The sequence below is a fragment of the Oncorhynchus kisutch genome, linkage group LG4 (assembly GCF_002021735.2).
Source record: "Oncorhynchus kisutch isolate 150728-3 linkage group LG4, Okis_V2, whole genome shotgun sequence".
Lineage (NCBI taxonomy): Eukaryota > Metazoa > Chordata > Actinopteri > Salmoniformes > Salmonidae > Oncorhynchus > Oncorhynchus kisutch.
The window spans coordinates 82,365,926-82,384,362 of record NC_034177.2 but is presented as its reverse complement, the minus strand read 5'-3'; the positions used below and the strand labels follow the sequence as shown (position 1 = coordinate 82,384,362).

Here is an 18,437-nt window from a genome sequence, read left to right as displayed (position 1 = left end):
ATTTTGATTAACTCCCATATCTGGTGAAATACCACAGTGTGTCATCACAGCAGCAATATGTGTGACCTGTTGCCACAAGAAAAGGGCGACCAGTGAAGAACAAACACCATTGTAAATACAACCCATACTTATGTTTATTTATTTCCCCTTGTGTTCCCTTTTTGAACTATTTGCACATCAGTAGAACACTGTACATAGCCATAATATTACATGTCTATTCCTTTGAAACTTGTGAGTGTAATGTTTACTGTTCATTTCTGATAGATTATGTCATTTTTTGTTTATGGTCTATTTCACTTGCTTTGGCAATGTAAACATATGTTTCCCATGCAAATAAAGCCCTTTGAATTGACATGAATTGAGAGAGAGTTATATTTATTTTGTATTTGAACTATTTGCACATCATCTGTATAGACATAATATGACATTTAAAATGCCAATGAAGCCCCTTAAATTGAATTGAAAATGAAGTGAGCCAGAGTTAGAGTTCAACAGTGACCAGGGTCTCAGGTATCAGTCATGTTATATTCTTGACACATCCCTGACAATGAACCCATTCAAACACAATAACAGGTCCCGTTTCAAAGCTGTCAGACAGGTAGTGCTTAGAGGAATGAACATTTTAGTTTATACAGGTTAGTTAGTGAGGGGATAGGATGACCCTTGGAAGGGTTTCTCCCCCAGTTAGGATCCTCTGACTCAAGTGTCTGACTAAAGAGATCTCAGACAGTGAGAGACCAGCCAAGTGGGACATTTTACACACCACAATTTGATCTATGTTGCATTGTAGGTTAACACAAGCGCTAGATTAAACACTATTTATATGACAAAGGACACATGAACTTTGAAGCAAAGCGCTCGACAGTAAAATTATGTAAAAACGGAATACCGGCCGTCGGAATACCCCCTACGAACGCTCTCTGGTCCCCTCCTCCCCTCACCGGTCATAAACCTTGTCGCTTCAGATAAGCGGTCGAGCCCCGACAAGAGGAGAAAGTTCACCCGCGATGCTCCGTTCGTTTCCCTCTGTCTGCGGGTGGTGCTGAACGTTTGCACGCACGCGGACCGGGCGGTGGGGGCTGGGATACTGTGCGTGTGAGAGAACATAAAGAGAGAACATAAAGAGAGAACAGGACTTGACGAGCCTGTTTATTTTCCAAGCGGAAATTTCCACGTGTTTGCGACAGACACAAGAGGAAGAGTGAGAAGGATGAGGGGGGAAGCCTGAGTTTCTTCTCGTGAAAGAAGGAAAAATGTATAGGAAATAGGCCTGTCAACGAACAGAGACTGGATTTGTACGGTTTTAAGCTATATCAAGGAAACAACTTACTTATTTCAACCAAGACACATCTGGAAATAGTCGTTCCTCGGACGTTCTCTGCCAGAATTAGATTGAGAGGTGAGTTTCTTGAATGGAACTAAACTGTCAACAAGGTTTTCAAATTGTGTTCATGGAATCGATTGATCCTGTTCTGCATAAAATGTTGTTTATCCATGAAGTCCTACATATAAGTCCTCTATACAGTGGGCTCCAAAATGACTGGCACTGCACAAACAATATTTAAAAAATATAAACAATATAATTATAGAGAGAAACTCAAAATACCAACATGTGAAAAATACTGTACTTTATTAATGTTTCAATGGATCCCAACAAAATCATTTATTGATTTAATAAAAAATCTATGTCCTCCAAGTCAAGGCTTCACAATTAATTGAACCCTTAAATATTATTGTTAAAATCTACCAAAATTAAACCAGGAATTAAATTCCACTTATTTAAGTTTATCTAAGTGTTAAGGAACTATATTGAGCCATTACATCACTTCCTTTTTCACTAGGGTATAAAAATGAGGTAACACGCATGCAATATCCCTTTGTCATCCAACACCATGAAGAAAAGAAAAGAACTGGCAGTTTAAAAGAGACAGATGTTCGTGGAACTTCATAAATCTGGTAATGGCTCCAAGAAGGTCCACAAACGATTGAATATACCACTGAGCACTGTCAGGGCAATTATTAAAACATGCTAAAGATATGGAACAGTTGAAAACCTCACCGGTAGAGGATGCAAATGCATTTTGCCCCCCAGGATAGGGAGGAGGATCGTGAGAGAAGCAACAAAATCCCCAAGAATCACTGTGATAGAATTGCAGGCCTTGGTGGCATCTTGGGGTACCCAGGTTTAAAAAAGCACCATCAGACGCCACTTCCACAACCACAGGCTCTTTGGAAGGGTTGCCAGAAGAAAGCCCTTTCTGACCCCAAGACACAGATGCAAGTACTTGGAGTTTGCCAAACGTCATTTAAATTATGACTGGAAGAAGGTGCTCTGGTCAGATGAGACCAAAACTGAATGTTATGGTCACATACAGCATCGGCATGTTTGGCATGGAAACAGAGATGCATACAAGGAGAGGCACCTCATACCCACGATGAAACAGAGATGCATACAAGGAGAGGCACCTCATACCCACGATGAAACAGAGATGCATACAAGGAGAGGCACCTCATACCCACGGTGAAACAGAGATGCATACAAGGAGAGGCACCTCATACCCACGGTGAAACAGAGATGCATACAAGGAGAGGCACCTCATACCCACGGTGAAACAGAGATGCATACAAGGAGAGGCACCTCATACCCACGATGAAACAGAGATGCATACAAGGAGAGGCAGCTCATACCCACGGTGAAACAGAGATGCATACAAGGAGAGGCACCTCATACCCACGATGAAACAGAGATGCATACAAGGAGAGGCATCTCATACCCACGGTGAAACAGAGATGCATACAAGGAGAGGCATCTCATACCCACGATGAAACAGAGATGCATATAAGGAGAGGCATCTCATACCCACGGTGAAACAGAGATGCATACAAGGAGAGGCATCTCATACCCACGATGAAACAGAGATGCATACAAGGAGAGGCATCTCATACCCACGATGAAACAGAGATGCATACAAGGAGAGGCACCTCATACCCACGATGAAACAGAGATGCATACAAGGAGAGGCACCTCATACCCACGATGAAACAGAGATGCATACAAGGAGAGGCACCTCATACCCACGGTGAAACAGAGATGCATACAAGGAGAGGCACCTCATACCCACGATGAAACAGAGATGCATACAAGGAGAGGCATCTCATACCCACGATGAAACAGAGATGCATACAAGGAGAGGCACCTCATACCCACGATGAAACAGAGATGCATACAAGGAGAGGCATCTCATACCCACGATGAAACAGAGATGCATACAAGGAGAGGCACCTCATACCCACGATGAAACAGAGATGCATACAAGGAGAGGCACCTCATACCCACGATGAAACAGAGATGCATACAAGGAGAGGCACCTCATACCCACGGTGAAACAGAGATGCATACAAGGAGAGGCACCTCATACCCACGGTGAAACAGAGATGCATACAAGGAGAGGCACCTCATACCCACGGTGAAACAGAGATGCATACAAGGAGAGGCACCTCATACCCACGGTGAAACAGAGATGCATACAAGGAGAGGCACCTCATACCCACGATGAAACAGAGATGCATACAAGGAGAGGCACCTCATACCCACGGTGAAATATGGAGGGGGTCAGTGATGTTTTGGGGCTGTTTTAATTCCAGATTGATGGCATAATGAATTCTACCAAGTATCAGGCAATTTTGGCTCACAGTCTGGTTGCCTCTGCCAGAAGGCTGGGCCGTATGTGGACTTTCCAACAAGACAATGACCCAAAACATACCTCAAGATACACACAGAAATGGTTCTGTGACAACAAAATCAATGTTCTGCCTTGGCCATCTCAGTCGCCGGACCTCAAGTCCAATGGAAAACCTGTGAGCTGAGTTGAAGAGGGCAGTTGATAAGCGCAAACCCAAGAATGTGAAGGATCTTCAAAGCATCTGCATAGAGGAATGGTCCAAAATCCCTCCAAATGTGTTCCTTAACCTTGTCAAACATTACAGGAAAAGACTCCATGCTGTCATCCTTGCCAGAGGTGGTGGCACTAAGTACTAAATGAGGAGTGCCAATAATTATGAAACCTTGATTTTGGTGAAATGTATTTTGTATTAAATAATTGTATGATTTTGGTTGGTTCCATTGAAACATGAATAAAGTACAGTATTTCTCACATGTTGGTATTTTGAGTTTATCTCTATAATTATATTGTTTGTGCATTGCCAGTCAGGGGTGCCAGTCATTTTGGAGCCCACTGTATATATATTATCATTATTTTTATAAGTCTTTTAGTTTTTAGTTTTTGTTGAAGAAACACCAGTATACATACAATAAGTATACAAACAGACAATGAGGGGATAGGGGGTGCAACAAATGACAGATTATACAAATTCCTTAAAAGACACAGGTATTGATTGTTTTAACAGCTTTCTTATTAGAAAAGTGTAGAATGGTCTTAATGTACTGCTCGAATTCCTTATAGAAAACACGTGTGTTTTTATTAGTGAATTTACATTCATGAGTATGACATTTTTCAATTAGCACAATTAGATTGATGAGGTCAAATTATTTGTCTTTGTCCTTATTATAGTTAAGGAAACCGAGCAGCACATTCTCCCATAAATATATTTTTTTAAGTCATCAAGACTATTAACAATTATAAAACTATTAATATCTTGCCTTAATTTCTTTACGTGTAGACAATGCCAAAATACATGCTAAACTGTTTCTGGATGCTCAACACAAAAAGCACAGTTAATGTTAATGTATTTTTTTGAGTTTCTTCAGGTAATGATTTGCAGGGTCATACTTATGGATCATTCTGAAACCTCTTCTGAGAGGTCTTCTGAGACCTCTTTGACCTTGTTAACAAGCAGGTATTTGCGTAGTTATAACCAGACTTTTTTTTAAAACAGATATTCTTGACAAATGTATTCCAGTAAGTTGTGACATAAGGAATAGATACAATATCCTTTTGAAATAAAGCACGTATAGATCTCATGTTCTGAGGGAGCAAGGATGAACACATTTTCCAATTGGAGAGTCAAATCAAATCAAATGTTATTTGTCACATACATGTGTTTAGCCAATGTTATTGCAGGTGTCACGAAATTCTTGTGTTTCTAACTCCAACAGTGCAGTAATATCTAACACGTAATATCTAATAATTTCACAACAATACACACATCTAAAGTAAAGCAATGGAATGAAGAATATATCAATATTTGGGTGAGCAATATCAGAGCGGCATAGACTAAGATACAATTGAATATGATAGAATACAGTATATACATAAGGGTGGTGACCTAGAATACCTCACAATCATATGCCGACGTGGCCGACGTGAGTAAGACATTTAAACATGTTAACGCTTGCAAGGCTGCTGGCCCAGACAGCATCCATAGTGTCACGTTCTGACCTTAGTTCCTTTGTTTTTGTCTTTGTTTAGTATGGTCAGGGCGTGAGTTGGAGTGGGCAGTCTGTTAGTTTTTCTATGATTTTCTATTTCTGTGTTTGGCCTGGTATGGTTCTCAATCAGAGGCAGCTGTCAATCGTTGTCCCTGATTGAGAACCATATTTAGGTAGCCTGTTTTCTATTGTGTTTTGTGGGTGGTTATTTTCAGTCTTTGTGTGTCTGCACCAGACAGAACTGTTTCGGTTGGTTCTTTGTTATTCAGTGTTCAGTTTTTTTCCATTAAATACGATGAACACTTACAACGCTACGCTTTGGTCCTCTCCTTCTTCCACCGACGACAGCCGTTACACATAGGCAATTCCTCAGAGCATGCGCAGACCAGCTGGCTGGTGAGTTTATGGACATATTCAATCGCTCTATCCCAGTCTGCTGTCCCCACATGCTTCAAGATGCCCACCATTGTTGCTATACCTAAGAAGGAAAGATAACTGAGCTAAATTACTACTGTCCCATAGCACTCACTTCTGTCATCATGAAGTGCTTAGAGATACTAGTCAAGTATCATATCACCTCCACCTTACCTGCCACACTAGACCCACTTCAGTTTGCATACCACCCCAACAGGTCCACAGACGATGCAATCGCCATCACACTGCCCACTGTATGTGAGAACGCTGTTCATTGACTACAGCTCAGCATTCAACACCATAGTACCCTCCAAGCTCATCATTAAGCTCAAGGCCCTGGGTCTCAACCCCACCCTGTGCAATTGGCTCCTGGACTTTCTGACGGGCTGCCCCCAGATGGTGAAAGTAGGAAACAACATCTCCACTTCGCTGACCATCAACACTGGGGCCCCACAAGGGTGCGTGCTCAGCCCCCTCCTGTACTCCCTGTTTACCCATGACTGCTTGGACATGCACACCTCCAACTCAATCATCAAGTTTGCAGACAACACAACAGTAGAAGGCTTGATTACCAACAACCACGAGACAGCCTATAGGGAGAAGGTGAGGTCACTTGGAGTGTGGTGTCAGGAAAATAACCTCTCACTCAATGTCAACAAAACAAAGGAAATGATCGTGGACTTCAGGAAACAGCAGAGGGAGCACCCCCCTATCCACATCGAAGGGACAGTAGTGGAGAAGGTTGTAAAGTTTTAAGTCCACATCACAGACAAACTGAAAAGGTCCACCCACACGGACAGTGTGGTAAAGAAGGTGCAACTGCGACCTCTTCAACCTCAGGAGGCTGAAGAAATTTGGCTTGTCACCTAAAACTCTGACAAACTTTTACAGATGCACAATCGAGAGCATCCTGTCGAGCTGTATCACCGCCTTGTACGGCCACTGCACCGCCCTCAACCACAAGGCTCTCTAGAGGGTGGTGCGGTCTGCATAAACCATCAGCAGGGGCAAACTACCTGCCCTCCAAGACAGGAAGGCCAAAAAGATCATAAAGGACATGAACCACCCGAGCCACTGCCTGTTCACCCCGCTACCATCCAGAAGGAGAGGTCAGTACAGGTGCATCAAAGCTGGAACAGAGAGGCTGAAAACAGCTTCTATCTCAAGGCCATCAGACTGCTAAACAGCTATCACTAACTCAGAGAGGCTGCTGCCTACATACTCGTATCACTGTCCACTTTAATAAATGGATCACTAGTCACTTTAAACAAACAATGGCACTATATTAATGTTAACATATCTTATATTACTCGTCTCGTATGTATATACTTTACCTTATACCATCTATTGCACCTAGCCAATGCCACTCGGCCATCTCTCATCCATATATTTATATGTACATAGTCTTATTCCATCCCTTTAGATTTGTGTGTATTAGGTAGTTGTTGGGGATTACTTGTTAGATATTTACTGCACTGTCGGTACTAGAAGCACAAGCATTTCGCTACACTCGCATTAACATCTGCTAACCGTGTGAACAGTTGGGAAGTTTACATACACCTTAGCCAAATACATTTAAACTCAGTTTTTCATCCTAGTAAAAATTCCCTGTCTGAGGTCAGTTCCCCACTGCTTTATTTCCCCACTCCTTTATTTTAAGAATGCAAAATGTCAGAATAATAGTAGAGAGAATTATTAATTTCAGATTTGATTTCTTTCATCACATTCCCAGTGGATCAGAAGTTTACATACACTCAATTAGTATTTGATAGCATTTAACTTGGGTCAAACATTTCGGGTAGCCTTCCACAAGCTTCCCACAATAAGTTGGGTGAATTTTGGCACATTCCTCCTGACAAAGCTGGTGTAACTGAGTCAGGTTTGTAGGCCTCCTTGCTCGCACACGTTTTTTCAGTTCTGCCCACACATTTTCTATGGGATTGAGGTCAGGGCTTTGTGATGGCCACTACAATACCTTGAATTTGTTGTCCTTAAGCCATTTTGCCACAACTTTGGAAGTATGCTTGGGGTCATTGTCCATTTGGAAGACCCATTTGCGACCAAGCTTTAACTTCCTGACTGATGTCTTGAGATGTTGCTTCAATATATCCACATAATTTTCTATCCTCATGATGACATCTATTTTGTGAAGTGAACCATTTCCTGCTGCTGCAAAGCACCCCCACAGCATGATGCTGCACCCCCGTGCCTCACGGTTGGGATGGTGTTCTTCGGCTTGCAAGCCTCCCCCTTTTTCCTCCAAACATAACAATGGTCATTATGGCCAAACAATAGTGTTTTTGTTTCATCAGACCAGAGGACATTTCTCAAAAAGTATGATCTTTGTCCCCATGTGCAGTGGCTTTTTTATGGCGATTTTGGAGCAGTGGCTTCTTCCTTGCTGAGAGGCCTTTCAGGTTATGTTGATATAGGACTCATTGTACTGTGGATATAGATAAGTTTGTACATGTTTCCTCCAGCATCAGGTCTTTTGCTGTTGTTCTGGGATTGATTTGCACTTTTCGCACTAAGATACATTCATGTCTGGTAGACAGAATGCATCTCCTTCTTGAGCGGAATCACGGCTGCGTGGTCCCTTGGTGTTTATACCTGCGTACTATTGTTTGTACAGTTGAACGTGGTACCATCAGGCGTTTTGAAATTGCGCCCAAGGATGAACCAGACTTATGGAGGTCTACAATTATTTTATGTGGTCTTGGCTGATTTCTTTTGATTTTCCCATGATGTCAAGCAAAGAGGCACTGAGTTTGAAGGTAGGCCTTGCAATACATCCACAGGTACACCTCCTATTGATTCAAATTATGTCAATTAGCCTATATGAAGCTTCTAAAGCCATGACATCATTTTCTGGAATTTATCCAAGCTGTTTAAAGGCAGAGTCAACTTAGTGTATGTAAATGTCTGACCCACTGGAATTGTGATACAGTGAAATAATCTCTGTAAACAATTGTTGGATAAATTACTTGTATCATGCACAAAGTAGATGTCCTAACCGACTTGCCAAAACTATAGTTTGTTAAAAATACATTTGTGGAGTGGTTGAAAAATGAGTTTTAATGACTACAACCCAAGTGTATGTAAACTTCCGACTTCAACTGTATGTGACCAATACAATTTGATTTGATTTGATATGTCTATTCCTCATGAACATGAAGCCAGATTGGGTCTCCTCTATAGTTCAGTCCAATGCTGCCTTCAAACTTTTTGCAAATATTGAGGCTAATATTTTGTAGTTATTATTGAGCAGATAGATTGGACGGCAATTATCGAGGAGAAACAAGTCTTTCTTGAGACCTTGAGTCAAACTGGGAGGGAGAGCATTATTTGTGATGCTTCAGAAAAGACATCCAACAGACATGGGGTTAACTGTTGAGAAAGGGTTTTGTCAACCTCAGCAGATCAGTCCCAGGAGACACATTATGTTTAAGGTATTGAATAGAATCAATTACATCTTCAACTATAATAGGGTCATCACACAGTTCCCGCTCAGCGTCCCCAACTGATTTCATATCCCTCAGAGTCAAAGTGTTGAGGACACCTCACAATACTTGGAAATATATCAATTCCTGTTGAAGTTGCAACTAACGATAGAGATTCATTTGGGAGCATCTGTGATGAGACCATTAATATTTAATTGTTGAATTGTATTGTTCCCAAAGCTATATTGTAACGTCGGGAGAGTGATGGGTGTGGAGTCAGACGCAGAGAGCAGAAGGTAGATGGGAAAAAATGCTTTAATGTCCTCAAGCACAGTAACAGGTACAAACATGGGTGAAGCCCAAAACACAGGCGCAACAACCCCAAAACCACCAAAATACCAGACAGCGAAAACCAAAAAGTACACAAACACCACTAACGTAGAATAACCACAAGCCCGCACAAACAACAGCGGGCTAAACAAACTTAATAACACCCATCCCAAAACCCCAACAAGGAACAGGTGAAAACAAATAGACAGAAACAAACGAAAAGGGAAAAGGGATCGGTGGCAGCTAATAGACCGGCGACGACCGCCAAGCGCCACCCGAGCAGGAAGGGGAGACACCTTCGGTGGTATTCGTGACATATATCAAGTAAAGTTAGGAATTAAACCCATAAATGTTGGTAATAATAATAATAATAATGTTGATAACAAGACAAAGAAAGTGACCCAGTCGGAGTGCAAAATACTTCCGTTGAAATGATTCTTAGAGTGATATCTCCAGCAGAGCATTCAAAACCATGAGAGCCATGAATCATTTCTCCATTGAGATCTCCAGAAAGCACTACGAGCTAAACAACAATCGCAAATTGAGTAAAAATGAAAAGAAACCAGCCTTGCACAACATATCGATTCAGTGAGAATAGTTTAAGCATAACAAAGATAACTTCCAGACCAAGAAACAACAAAGAGCTCACTGCCTATACTGCAGGTAAAAATAGCAAAGGTGAGAGAAAGATATAATATTAAATATCCATTACTACAGTAGTCCGGTGCAGTTAGAATGAAAGTTAAATCACCTTAGAGCCGGGAGTGAGATCTGCTCACATCAGAGGCAGCTTATCTAAGTAGCCTTTGTGATCATCAGGCACAGTCTATGATAGTCCTCAAGGGGGAAGGCTGATTTCGGATGCGTTGATGAAAGCCCTCCGATGAGGTAAGCCGCTTTCCCCTCTTTTCGTGCTTTTTCCACAGCTGGCCATAGTTTCTCTCTCCTTTCTCTGTCTGCTTTCGAGAGGTCTTCAGCAAACCACAGGTTGTTGTCATGTAGGAAGGTAGATTTCTGTGCTGCTTTCCATGTGGCATGCCTGTAAATCCGTGATGTGAACTGGAGAATGACACCTCTGGGCTTGGAGTCACCCTGCCTTCTCGTGCCGAGGCGATGTACAGTGTCGATAACATCTGCTTTCTTAGCCTTCTCCTCAGGCAGGACAGCTTGGTAGACTTTGAGGGTCTCTTGCCGCACGTTCTCCCCATCTGCCTCGGGAACGACATACAGTCTCAGATTCCACCGTCTGGAGTAGTTTTCAAGTTTGGCAATTCTTCTTTGACACAAGTCCATGTTTCCCTCCTCTATTCCGACACAATTGTCATTGTGGGCAACCTTCTTAACATCGTGGATTTTCATACATGCAAAGTCAACTGTTTTTTTAAGCCCTGAATTTTCATTGTGTTGCCGCCGACCATTTACTCTATATGACATCAGACCTGGTATTGATGAGCCTGGAAAAGAGTGGCGATAACATTGTTATTGGCAGCGGCATCAGGGCCCAGTTCAAACATGCCTTTCTTGGAAGCTGGAGGTTTGCTTGGGGTTACAGGCAAAGAAGGAAAATCCTTGTCTGACACCGTAAGTGTCAGAGTCTGTCAGCCAGTATAGTATAAGGACATTGGATGACGCCTGAGCATTTCTAGCTGAGGAGGTAGCGATAAGATTTCTCTCTGTCAGTGCGCTGTGACATTTTTGAAAAATATAATCTTAAAATCATCCATTCATTCATTTGGTAGTTCAAAATAATACACTTTTCACTATCTTTCAAAAGTTGGTATGCAGAGCTGGGATTAGCATGGGCTCAAGCTGCCATCTTGGAGCCTCCCTGTCACTCTGCTACAAACCAAAGCTAGTGGGAGGGAAAAATTGTTTCCAACTACAGTCCCACATCTGAAGCTCAGCTCACATGACTCATCAACCTGGTCTCAGAGCATTTCCTTTTCTGTATGTATATACATCCAAGACACTTAATTTAGTATAATATGTTACGTTTCAGCCATATCTGAACCCTGTTGTTGACAAATAATCCATACTGGAAACATGCAGAACATGAGGCTATTTTTACCCTGTTTCAAAGGCTTTCATCTCTTAGGAAATAATGTCAATTTCATGGCCTACTCAGTCAAGTCTGTTCTTTTTATATCAGTGGGAAAGTGTCTGTCTACCCACTGGACACCCACTGGTTTAATCAACGTTGTTGAACCAACGTGGAATAGAGATTGAATTGACGTCTGTGCCCAGTGGGAATAAGATGATTTACTTGACATTCCTTCTTTTTGAGATTTGCTACAAAGTGTTTATTGTCTTTAATCATTGACAAAAAGCTATGGACAAATTTCTCATCATATTTCCAGGATTATGTCGCCATTTCAGCTGTCTTCCCTCAGATTGCTGTGAGTCTCTGGAGCAGGAATGCTGGGTAATAGTGTGCTGAGCTGCTGTCTGCCTCTGACTACACAGCTGTTTCAGTGTGGAGTTTCTGAATCCCCCAACCAACCCTACTGGCATCACCCTGTTTGGAAACACACACTCACTCACGCACACATGAATAGGAATGCACGAGCACACACACATTCTAGGGTGTCCACCCACTCTGCCCACAGTTGATGAAAACGTGCTTGATGATGACGTTTCACTTTCTGTTCTAGAATACATTTTACCAAGACAAATATCTGTTCTGAATCGTTCAGTGGGGTCGTTCTCTGACATCATTAATATTATATCCTAGAAGTCATATTTCATAACCTAATACATCTGATAAAAAGCACTGAGCTCTGTTGACAGAGCGGTGCAGCTTCCTCGTCTAAACTTTTGGGGATTTTACATTTTGTCGTCTTCCAAGTTGTTTCCATGGGTTGCAAATAGATAAGTCAGCATGACATGAGCTGAATTAAATGTAAAAGGCTTTGAAAATAAAAAAGCTTGTGGTGTGCTCCGATTACATTTCACAGAGATATGCCTGTTTTTGTGAGAAATCTTTGTGGAAAAACAGGAACTTTGCATCAATTTGGACAGCATAGAATAAAATATGAAAATACTAAATGTCATGTCTCAAAATCGATATCTATCTTACCTCTATATTGTTTTATGCCCTCTGGATTTGAGAAGAAAGATGACGAGTTCAATGATAACCCACTGGGAACAGTTCAACTTCTAGTTTTGATTTGCATTTAGTTGAGTTGTCAACGAATGTAAATTCAACGTAAAATCGCCACTTGTTTTTTCAGGCCTTCATTGATTTAGTTGCCCTAATTTTGATAATCCTACAAAGGTACAAACTCCAATAAGTTTGGACCGGATGATGATAGAGACATGAGCTGTAGACCGTAGGGTTTCTTAGAGGAGTGTATACACAATTAACACATTATTTTATTGGTCAAAAGATGCATTTTGATTCGACACCCTACTCATTCCCGCTCATACCCAGAGTCTTGGCAGGAAACTCTCGGTCTGTTTCTCATGCCATCCCCAGTTGTTTTAGTGTCTCACCGTCCAAGGAAAAATCATGTCTAACACACACAGAGGGAGAGGAAGAGAGAGGGTGGGGAGAAGAGGCAGAGAGAAAGAGAGCGTGAATGAGGGAGAAGGGGCAGAGAGAAAGAGAGCGTGAATGAGGGAGAAGGGGCAGAGAGAAAGAGAGCATGAGAAGGGGCAGAGAGAAAGAGAGCGTGAGAAGGGGCAGAGAGAAAGAGAGCGTGAGAAGGGGCAGAGAGAAAGAGAGCGTGAATGAGGGAGAAGGGGCAGAGAGAAAGAGAGCGTGAATGAGGGAGAAGGGGCAGAGAGAAAGAGAGCGGGAGAAGGGGCAGAGAGAAAGAGAGCGGGAGAAGGGGCAGAGAGAAAGAGAGCGGGAGAAGGGGCAGAGAGAAAGAGAGCGGGAGAAGGGGCAGAGAGAAAGAGAGCGGGAGAAGGGGCAGAGAGAAAGAGAGCGGGAGAAGGGGCAGAGAGAAAGAGAGCGGGAGAAGGGGCAGAGAGAAAGAGAGCGGGAGAAGGGGCAGAGAGAAAGAGAGCGGGAGAAGGGGCAGAGAGAAAGAGAGCGGGAGAAGGGGCAGAGAGAAAGAGAGCGGGAGAAGGGGCAGAGAGAAAGAGAGCGGGAGAAGGGGCAGAGAGAAAGAGAGCGGGAGAAGGGGCAGAGAGAAAGAGAGCGGGAGAAGGGGCAGAGCGAAAGAGAGCGTGAATGAGGGAGAAGGGGCAGAGAGAAAGAGAGCGGGAGAAGGGGCAGAGAGAAAGAGAGCGAATGAGGGAGAAGGGGCAGAGAGAAAGAGAGCGGGAGAAGGGGCAGAGAGAAAGAGAGAAAATGAGGGAGAAGGGGCAGAGAGAAAGAGAACGAATGAGGGAGAAGGGGCAGAGAGAAAGAGAGAGAGAAGAGGAGGCATGGAAAGTGACAGAGGATACAGTGCATCAGTGAAAGCTGCTGGCAGAGAGAGCAAGTGAGAGAGATGACACAGGATGAGAGAAAGAAAGAGAGTTAATGGGGGAGTGAGAGGGCCGAGATAGGGTTAAGTTGTGACACTGTAAAAATATATTTGTTTTATGTTCTAAAGTCTCAAGGCCTGTTTTAATGTTTTAATCCAGTGTATGGATCAGAGTTGGTAACGCTGCTGGTCTGATTGGACCATAAATAATCCTCACACAGAGAGACAAAGAAATGGAATCTTTCTCTCTCTTCTCAGTTCAATTCAATTCAAGGGGCTTTATTGGCATGGGAAACATATGCTAACATTGACAAAGCAAGTGAAGTAGATAATAAAGTGAAATAAACAATCAAAATTAACTTTAAATTAAATTTGCTTTATTGGCATAACGTAACAATGTACATACTGCCAAAGCTTACTTTGGATATTTACAATATGAAAATAATAAGAATCAAAATTGTCAATGGGAACAACAATAACCTAGGGTCAAAATAACCATACATTGAACAATAAGCATACAGTAGAGGACATGTGCAGGTTGATTGGAGCTATTCAGAACTTTCTGCCTCCTGCACCTGACTCCTCACCCACTACACACAAGATTGTTACACATTTAGCTATATATGAATGGCCTACATGTAGCCTATCAACTTTCACAGTGAATGCTTTTGTTTACAGTTGGGCAAAAAAGTATTTAGTCAGCCACCAATTGTGCAAGTTCTCCGACTTAAAAAGATGAGAGGCCTGTAATTTTCATCATAGGTACACTTCAACTATTACAGAGAAAATGAGAAAAAAATTCCCGAAAATCACATTGTGGATTTTTAATGAATGTATTTGCAAAGTATGGTGGAAAATAAATAATTGAATATTGCCAAATGTATCAGTAAAAAATATTGAGCCTATTTAATGCAACCCTTGCTGCTAATAGATGCATACAGCTGACCTACACGTTTGGATATTACAAGCTCACATTCTCATCCATAGCCTTTAAAATACATCTCAAGTGCAATTGCACTGTTTAGCTCACATCTGAAGGCTGGAGGGGTGAGGGCATTTAGGACGTGCTGCAGATCGCTAAAATATCACACTTCCTCAATTCAATCACTTTGGCCACACTATTGGAAATATGGTTTGGTAGGGTTTAGAAACTTGAGAACCAAGCTTGAGTTATCAGTGTGGCCCTATCACCTGGACATGTTGAAATACTGTATCTTCACGCCTAGAATAGAAAACGAATGCCGTCCAAATCGGAGTAACGGACATTCTGGAGTAATAATTACTTAACCAACGTTCTCGAGTAATACTAGTCCTGTGCGAATAGGTCTGTGGTCACATTATTTAAATTTTTTAATTTATTTTTATTTCACCTTTATTTAACTTTAAAAAATGTATTCTTTATTTAACTTTAATTTTTTTATTCTTTATTTAACCAGGTAGGCCAGTTGAGAACAAGTTCTCATTTACAATTGCGACCTGGCCAAGATAAAGCAAAGCGACAAAAACAACAACACCGAGTTACACATGGGATAAGCAAACGTACAGTCAGTAACACAATAGAAAAATCTATATACAGTGTGTACAAATTTAGTAAGATTAGGGAGGTAAGGCAATAAATAGGACATAGTGGCGAAATAATTACAATTTAGCATTAACACTGGAGTGATAGATGTGCAGATGATGATGTGCAAGTAGAGATACTGGGGTGAAAAAGAGCAACAACAAAAAGACAATATGGGGATGAGGTAGTTGGGTGGGCTATTTACAGATGGGCTGTGTACAGGTGCAGTGATCGTTAAGCTGCTCTGACAGCTGATGCTTATAGTTAGTGAGGGAGATATAAGTCTCCAGCTTCAGTGACTTTTGCAATTTGTTCCAGTCATTGGCAGCAGAGAACTGGAAGGAAAGGCAGCCAAAGCAGGTGTTGGCTTTGGGGATGACCAGTGAAATATACAGTGCCTTGCGAAAGTATTCGGCCCCCTTGAACTTTGCGACCTTTTGCCACATTTCAGGCTTCAAACATAAAGATATAAAACTGTATTTTTTTGTGAAGAATCAACAACAAGTGGGACACAATCATGAAGTGGAACGACATTTATTGGATATTTCAAACTTTTTTAACAAATCAAAAACTGAAAAATTGGGCGTGCAAAATTATTCAGCCCCCTTAAGTTAATACTTTGTAGCGCCACCTTTTGCTGCGATTACAGCTGTAAGTTGCTTGGGGTATGTCTCTATCAGTTTTGTACATCTAGAGACTGAAATTTTTTCCCATTCCTCCTTGCAAAACAGCTCGAGCTCAGTGAGGTTGGATGGAGAGCATTTGTGAACAGCAGTTTTCAGTTCTTTCCACAGATTCTCGATTGGATTCAGGTCTGGACTTTGACTTGGCCATTCTAACACCTGGATATGTTTATTTTTGAACCATTCCATTGTAGATTTTGCTTTATGTTTTGGATCATTGTCTTGTTGGAAGACAAATCTCCGTCCCAGTCTCAGGTCTTTTGCAGACTCCATCAGGTTTTCTTCCAGAATGGTCCTGTATTTGGCTCCATCCATCTTCCGCCCAATTTTTCAGTTTTTGATTTGTTAAAAAAGTTTGAAATATCCAATAAATGTCGTTCCACTTCATGATTGTGTCCCACTTGTTGATTCTTCACAAAAAAATACAGTTTTATATCTTTATATAAGGTATAAAAAAAAAGATGCAGATCCGTACCACATTGGGTGAGGCGGGTTGCAGGAAAGTATATTTAGTTCGTAGATGGAAAGTGAGATTAAAATATAATTGAAAAAAATTAAAAACAGACTATTTAGAAACTAATTAACACGGGACAAGACAAGCACACGTCCGACTGCGACGCCATCTTGGATCTTGTGATGCATGTGTCACGTAAAGAGAGCAAGGTTTAAGGGAATAGGGAATGTTTACGTAAACAAATGAGGGATTTCTGTAACAGAACTTTTCAGTCAGAAATGGCTGTAATTTTATTGCAGCTTTAACAAACATGGAAAGTGCGATTAAAACGTTGATGTTCTGTGGTGGTCACTGCAGCAGGGAGGAGAGAGAGACATTGGGTGCTAGGTCAGTCACTCGCTGTCTTTTTCTTTAACACAGCGCACGCAGCATGTCTGAGCCTGGCCCGGCACAATCAAATCAATTGCTGGTCGGACACCCTCTAGTCATTTGTGTGTCTTAATTATTTAATCAACCGTGTGCTTAAAGCATCAGACAAGTTCAGTGAATATAGTTGATTTGATTAAAACACATAGAATGTGTCAATATATGGGGAAAAAAATGACTGAGAGACTTGAGAACTCTCAGAACAATAAGAGTGAAGAGTTTGTAGGGCTGTCCCCGGCAACAAAAAAAACTTGGTCGACCAAGAGTCGTCTGAGAGTTCTCAAGTCTCTCACTCAAGGTCAGCTTTATTGGATTTAGGATTTACAGTCAAACAGCCATCTCTCTTGGGAATTCTCACACATTCGCCATCCTACCCCTGGCCCGTCCTGTTGTGTGGTTATGGTTGAGTAACCCTGGTAACCCTGGTGGCATCACTCCCAGACAGGGACCACAGTGAATTAGGTCAAAGGGCACTGGAGCGTCCTGTCTGTGTCGGGCTGGGGACCAGGAGAGGGGGTTAGAGGGTGTTTGGAGGAGAAGAATTAGGCTGTCTGGGAGTTTTGGCAACGGGTGTGGGGGCCTGTGTGGGGGATATAACGCAAGCTAATATTATCTTGTTTGTTAGCAAAAATGTACTTGACTGGAACTTGTTACATTTTTTGGCCTAGTTTGTTCCTGTGGTAAGATCTTGATGATTCAGTGATTTGACTTGAGAAAAGAGACAGAGAGAGAGAGAGAGAGAGAGAGAATCACAAGAGACACCTGTCTTCTAGTACTTTACCAGGATAAAAAGAGAGCAAAGGAGAGAAAGAGGAAGAAAGAGAGGGGGAGATGGAAGTAGCAGGTCATCTCTGATTTTCTCACTGCAGCGCTGTAAAGAGATTTGTTTCAATTACATAACCCCTTACCCCCCTCTCTCCTTCCCCCTCTCTTTCCCCCCTTCCTATTTCCCAACAAATTCTCTCCCTCTTCTAGAGAGAGGACAGATTGCTATTCAGACATATTTCTAATTGCTATTCAAACATATTTTATTCTGTATTTGTTTGTTCATACTCTATTTGGGATGAGACAGAGACAGAGAGAGAGAGGGAGAGAGAGAGGGAGAGAGACAGAGACAGAGAGAGAGAGGGAGAGAGACAGAGAGAGAGAGAGAGAGAGAGAGAGAGAGGGAGAGAGACAGAGACAGAGAGAGAGAGAGAGAGAGAGACAGAGACAGAGAGAGAGAGAGAGAGGGAGAGAGACAGAGACAGAGACAGAGAGAGAGAGGGAGAGAGACAGAGAGAGAGAGAGAGAGAGGGAGAGAGACAGAGACAGAGAGAGAGAGG

General features: G+C 42.0%; 1 protein-coding gene across 1 annotated transcript in view; it reads left to right on the top strand.

Moving 5' to 3' along the window:
* Window positions 1–1,005: 1,005 nt before the first annotated feature.
* LOC109879053 (leucine zipper putative tumor suppressor 2 homolog) overlaps window positions 1,006–18,437 on the top strand; it is a 78,783-nt gene continuing 61,351 nt past the window's right edge. The window contains exon 1 of the mRNA XM_020471242.2: window positions 1,006–1,399. The gene's annotated coding sequence lies outside the window, so the exon portion shown is untranslated. The remainder of the gene's footprint in view (window positions 1,400–18,437) is intronic.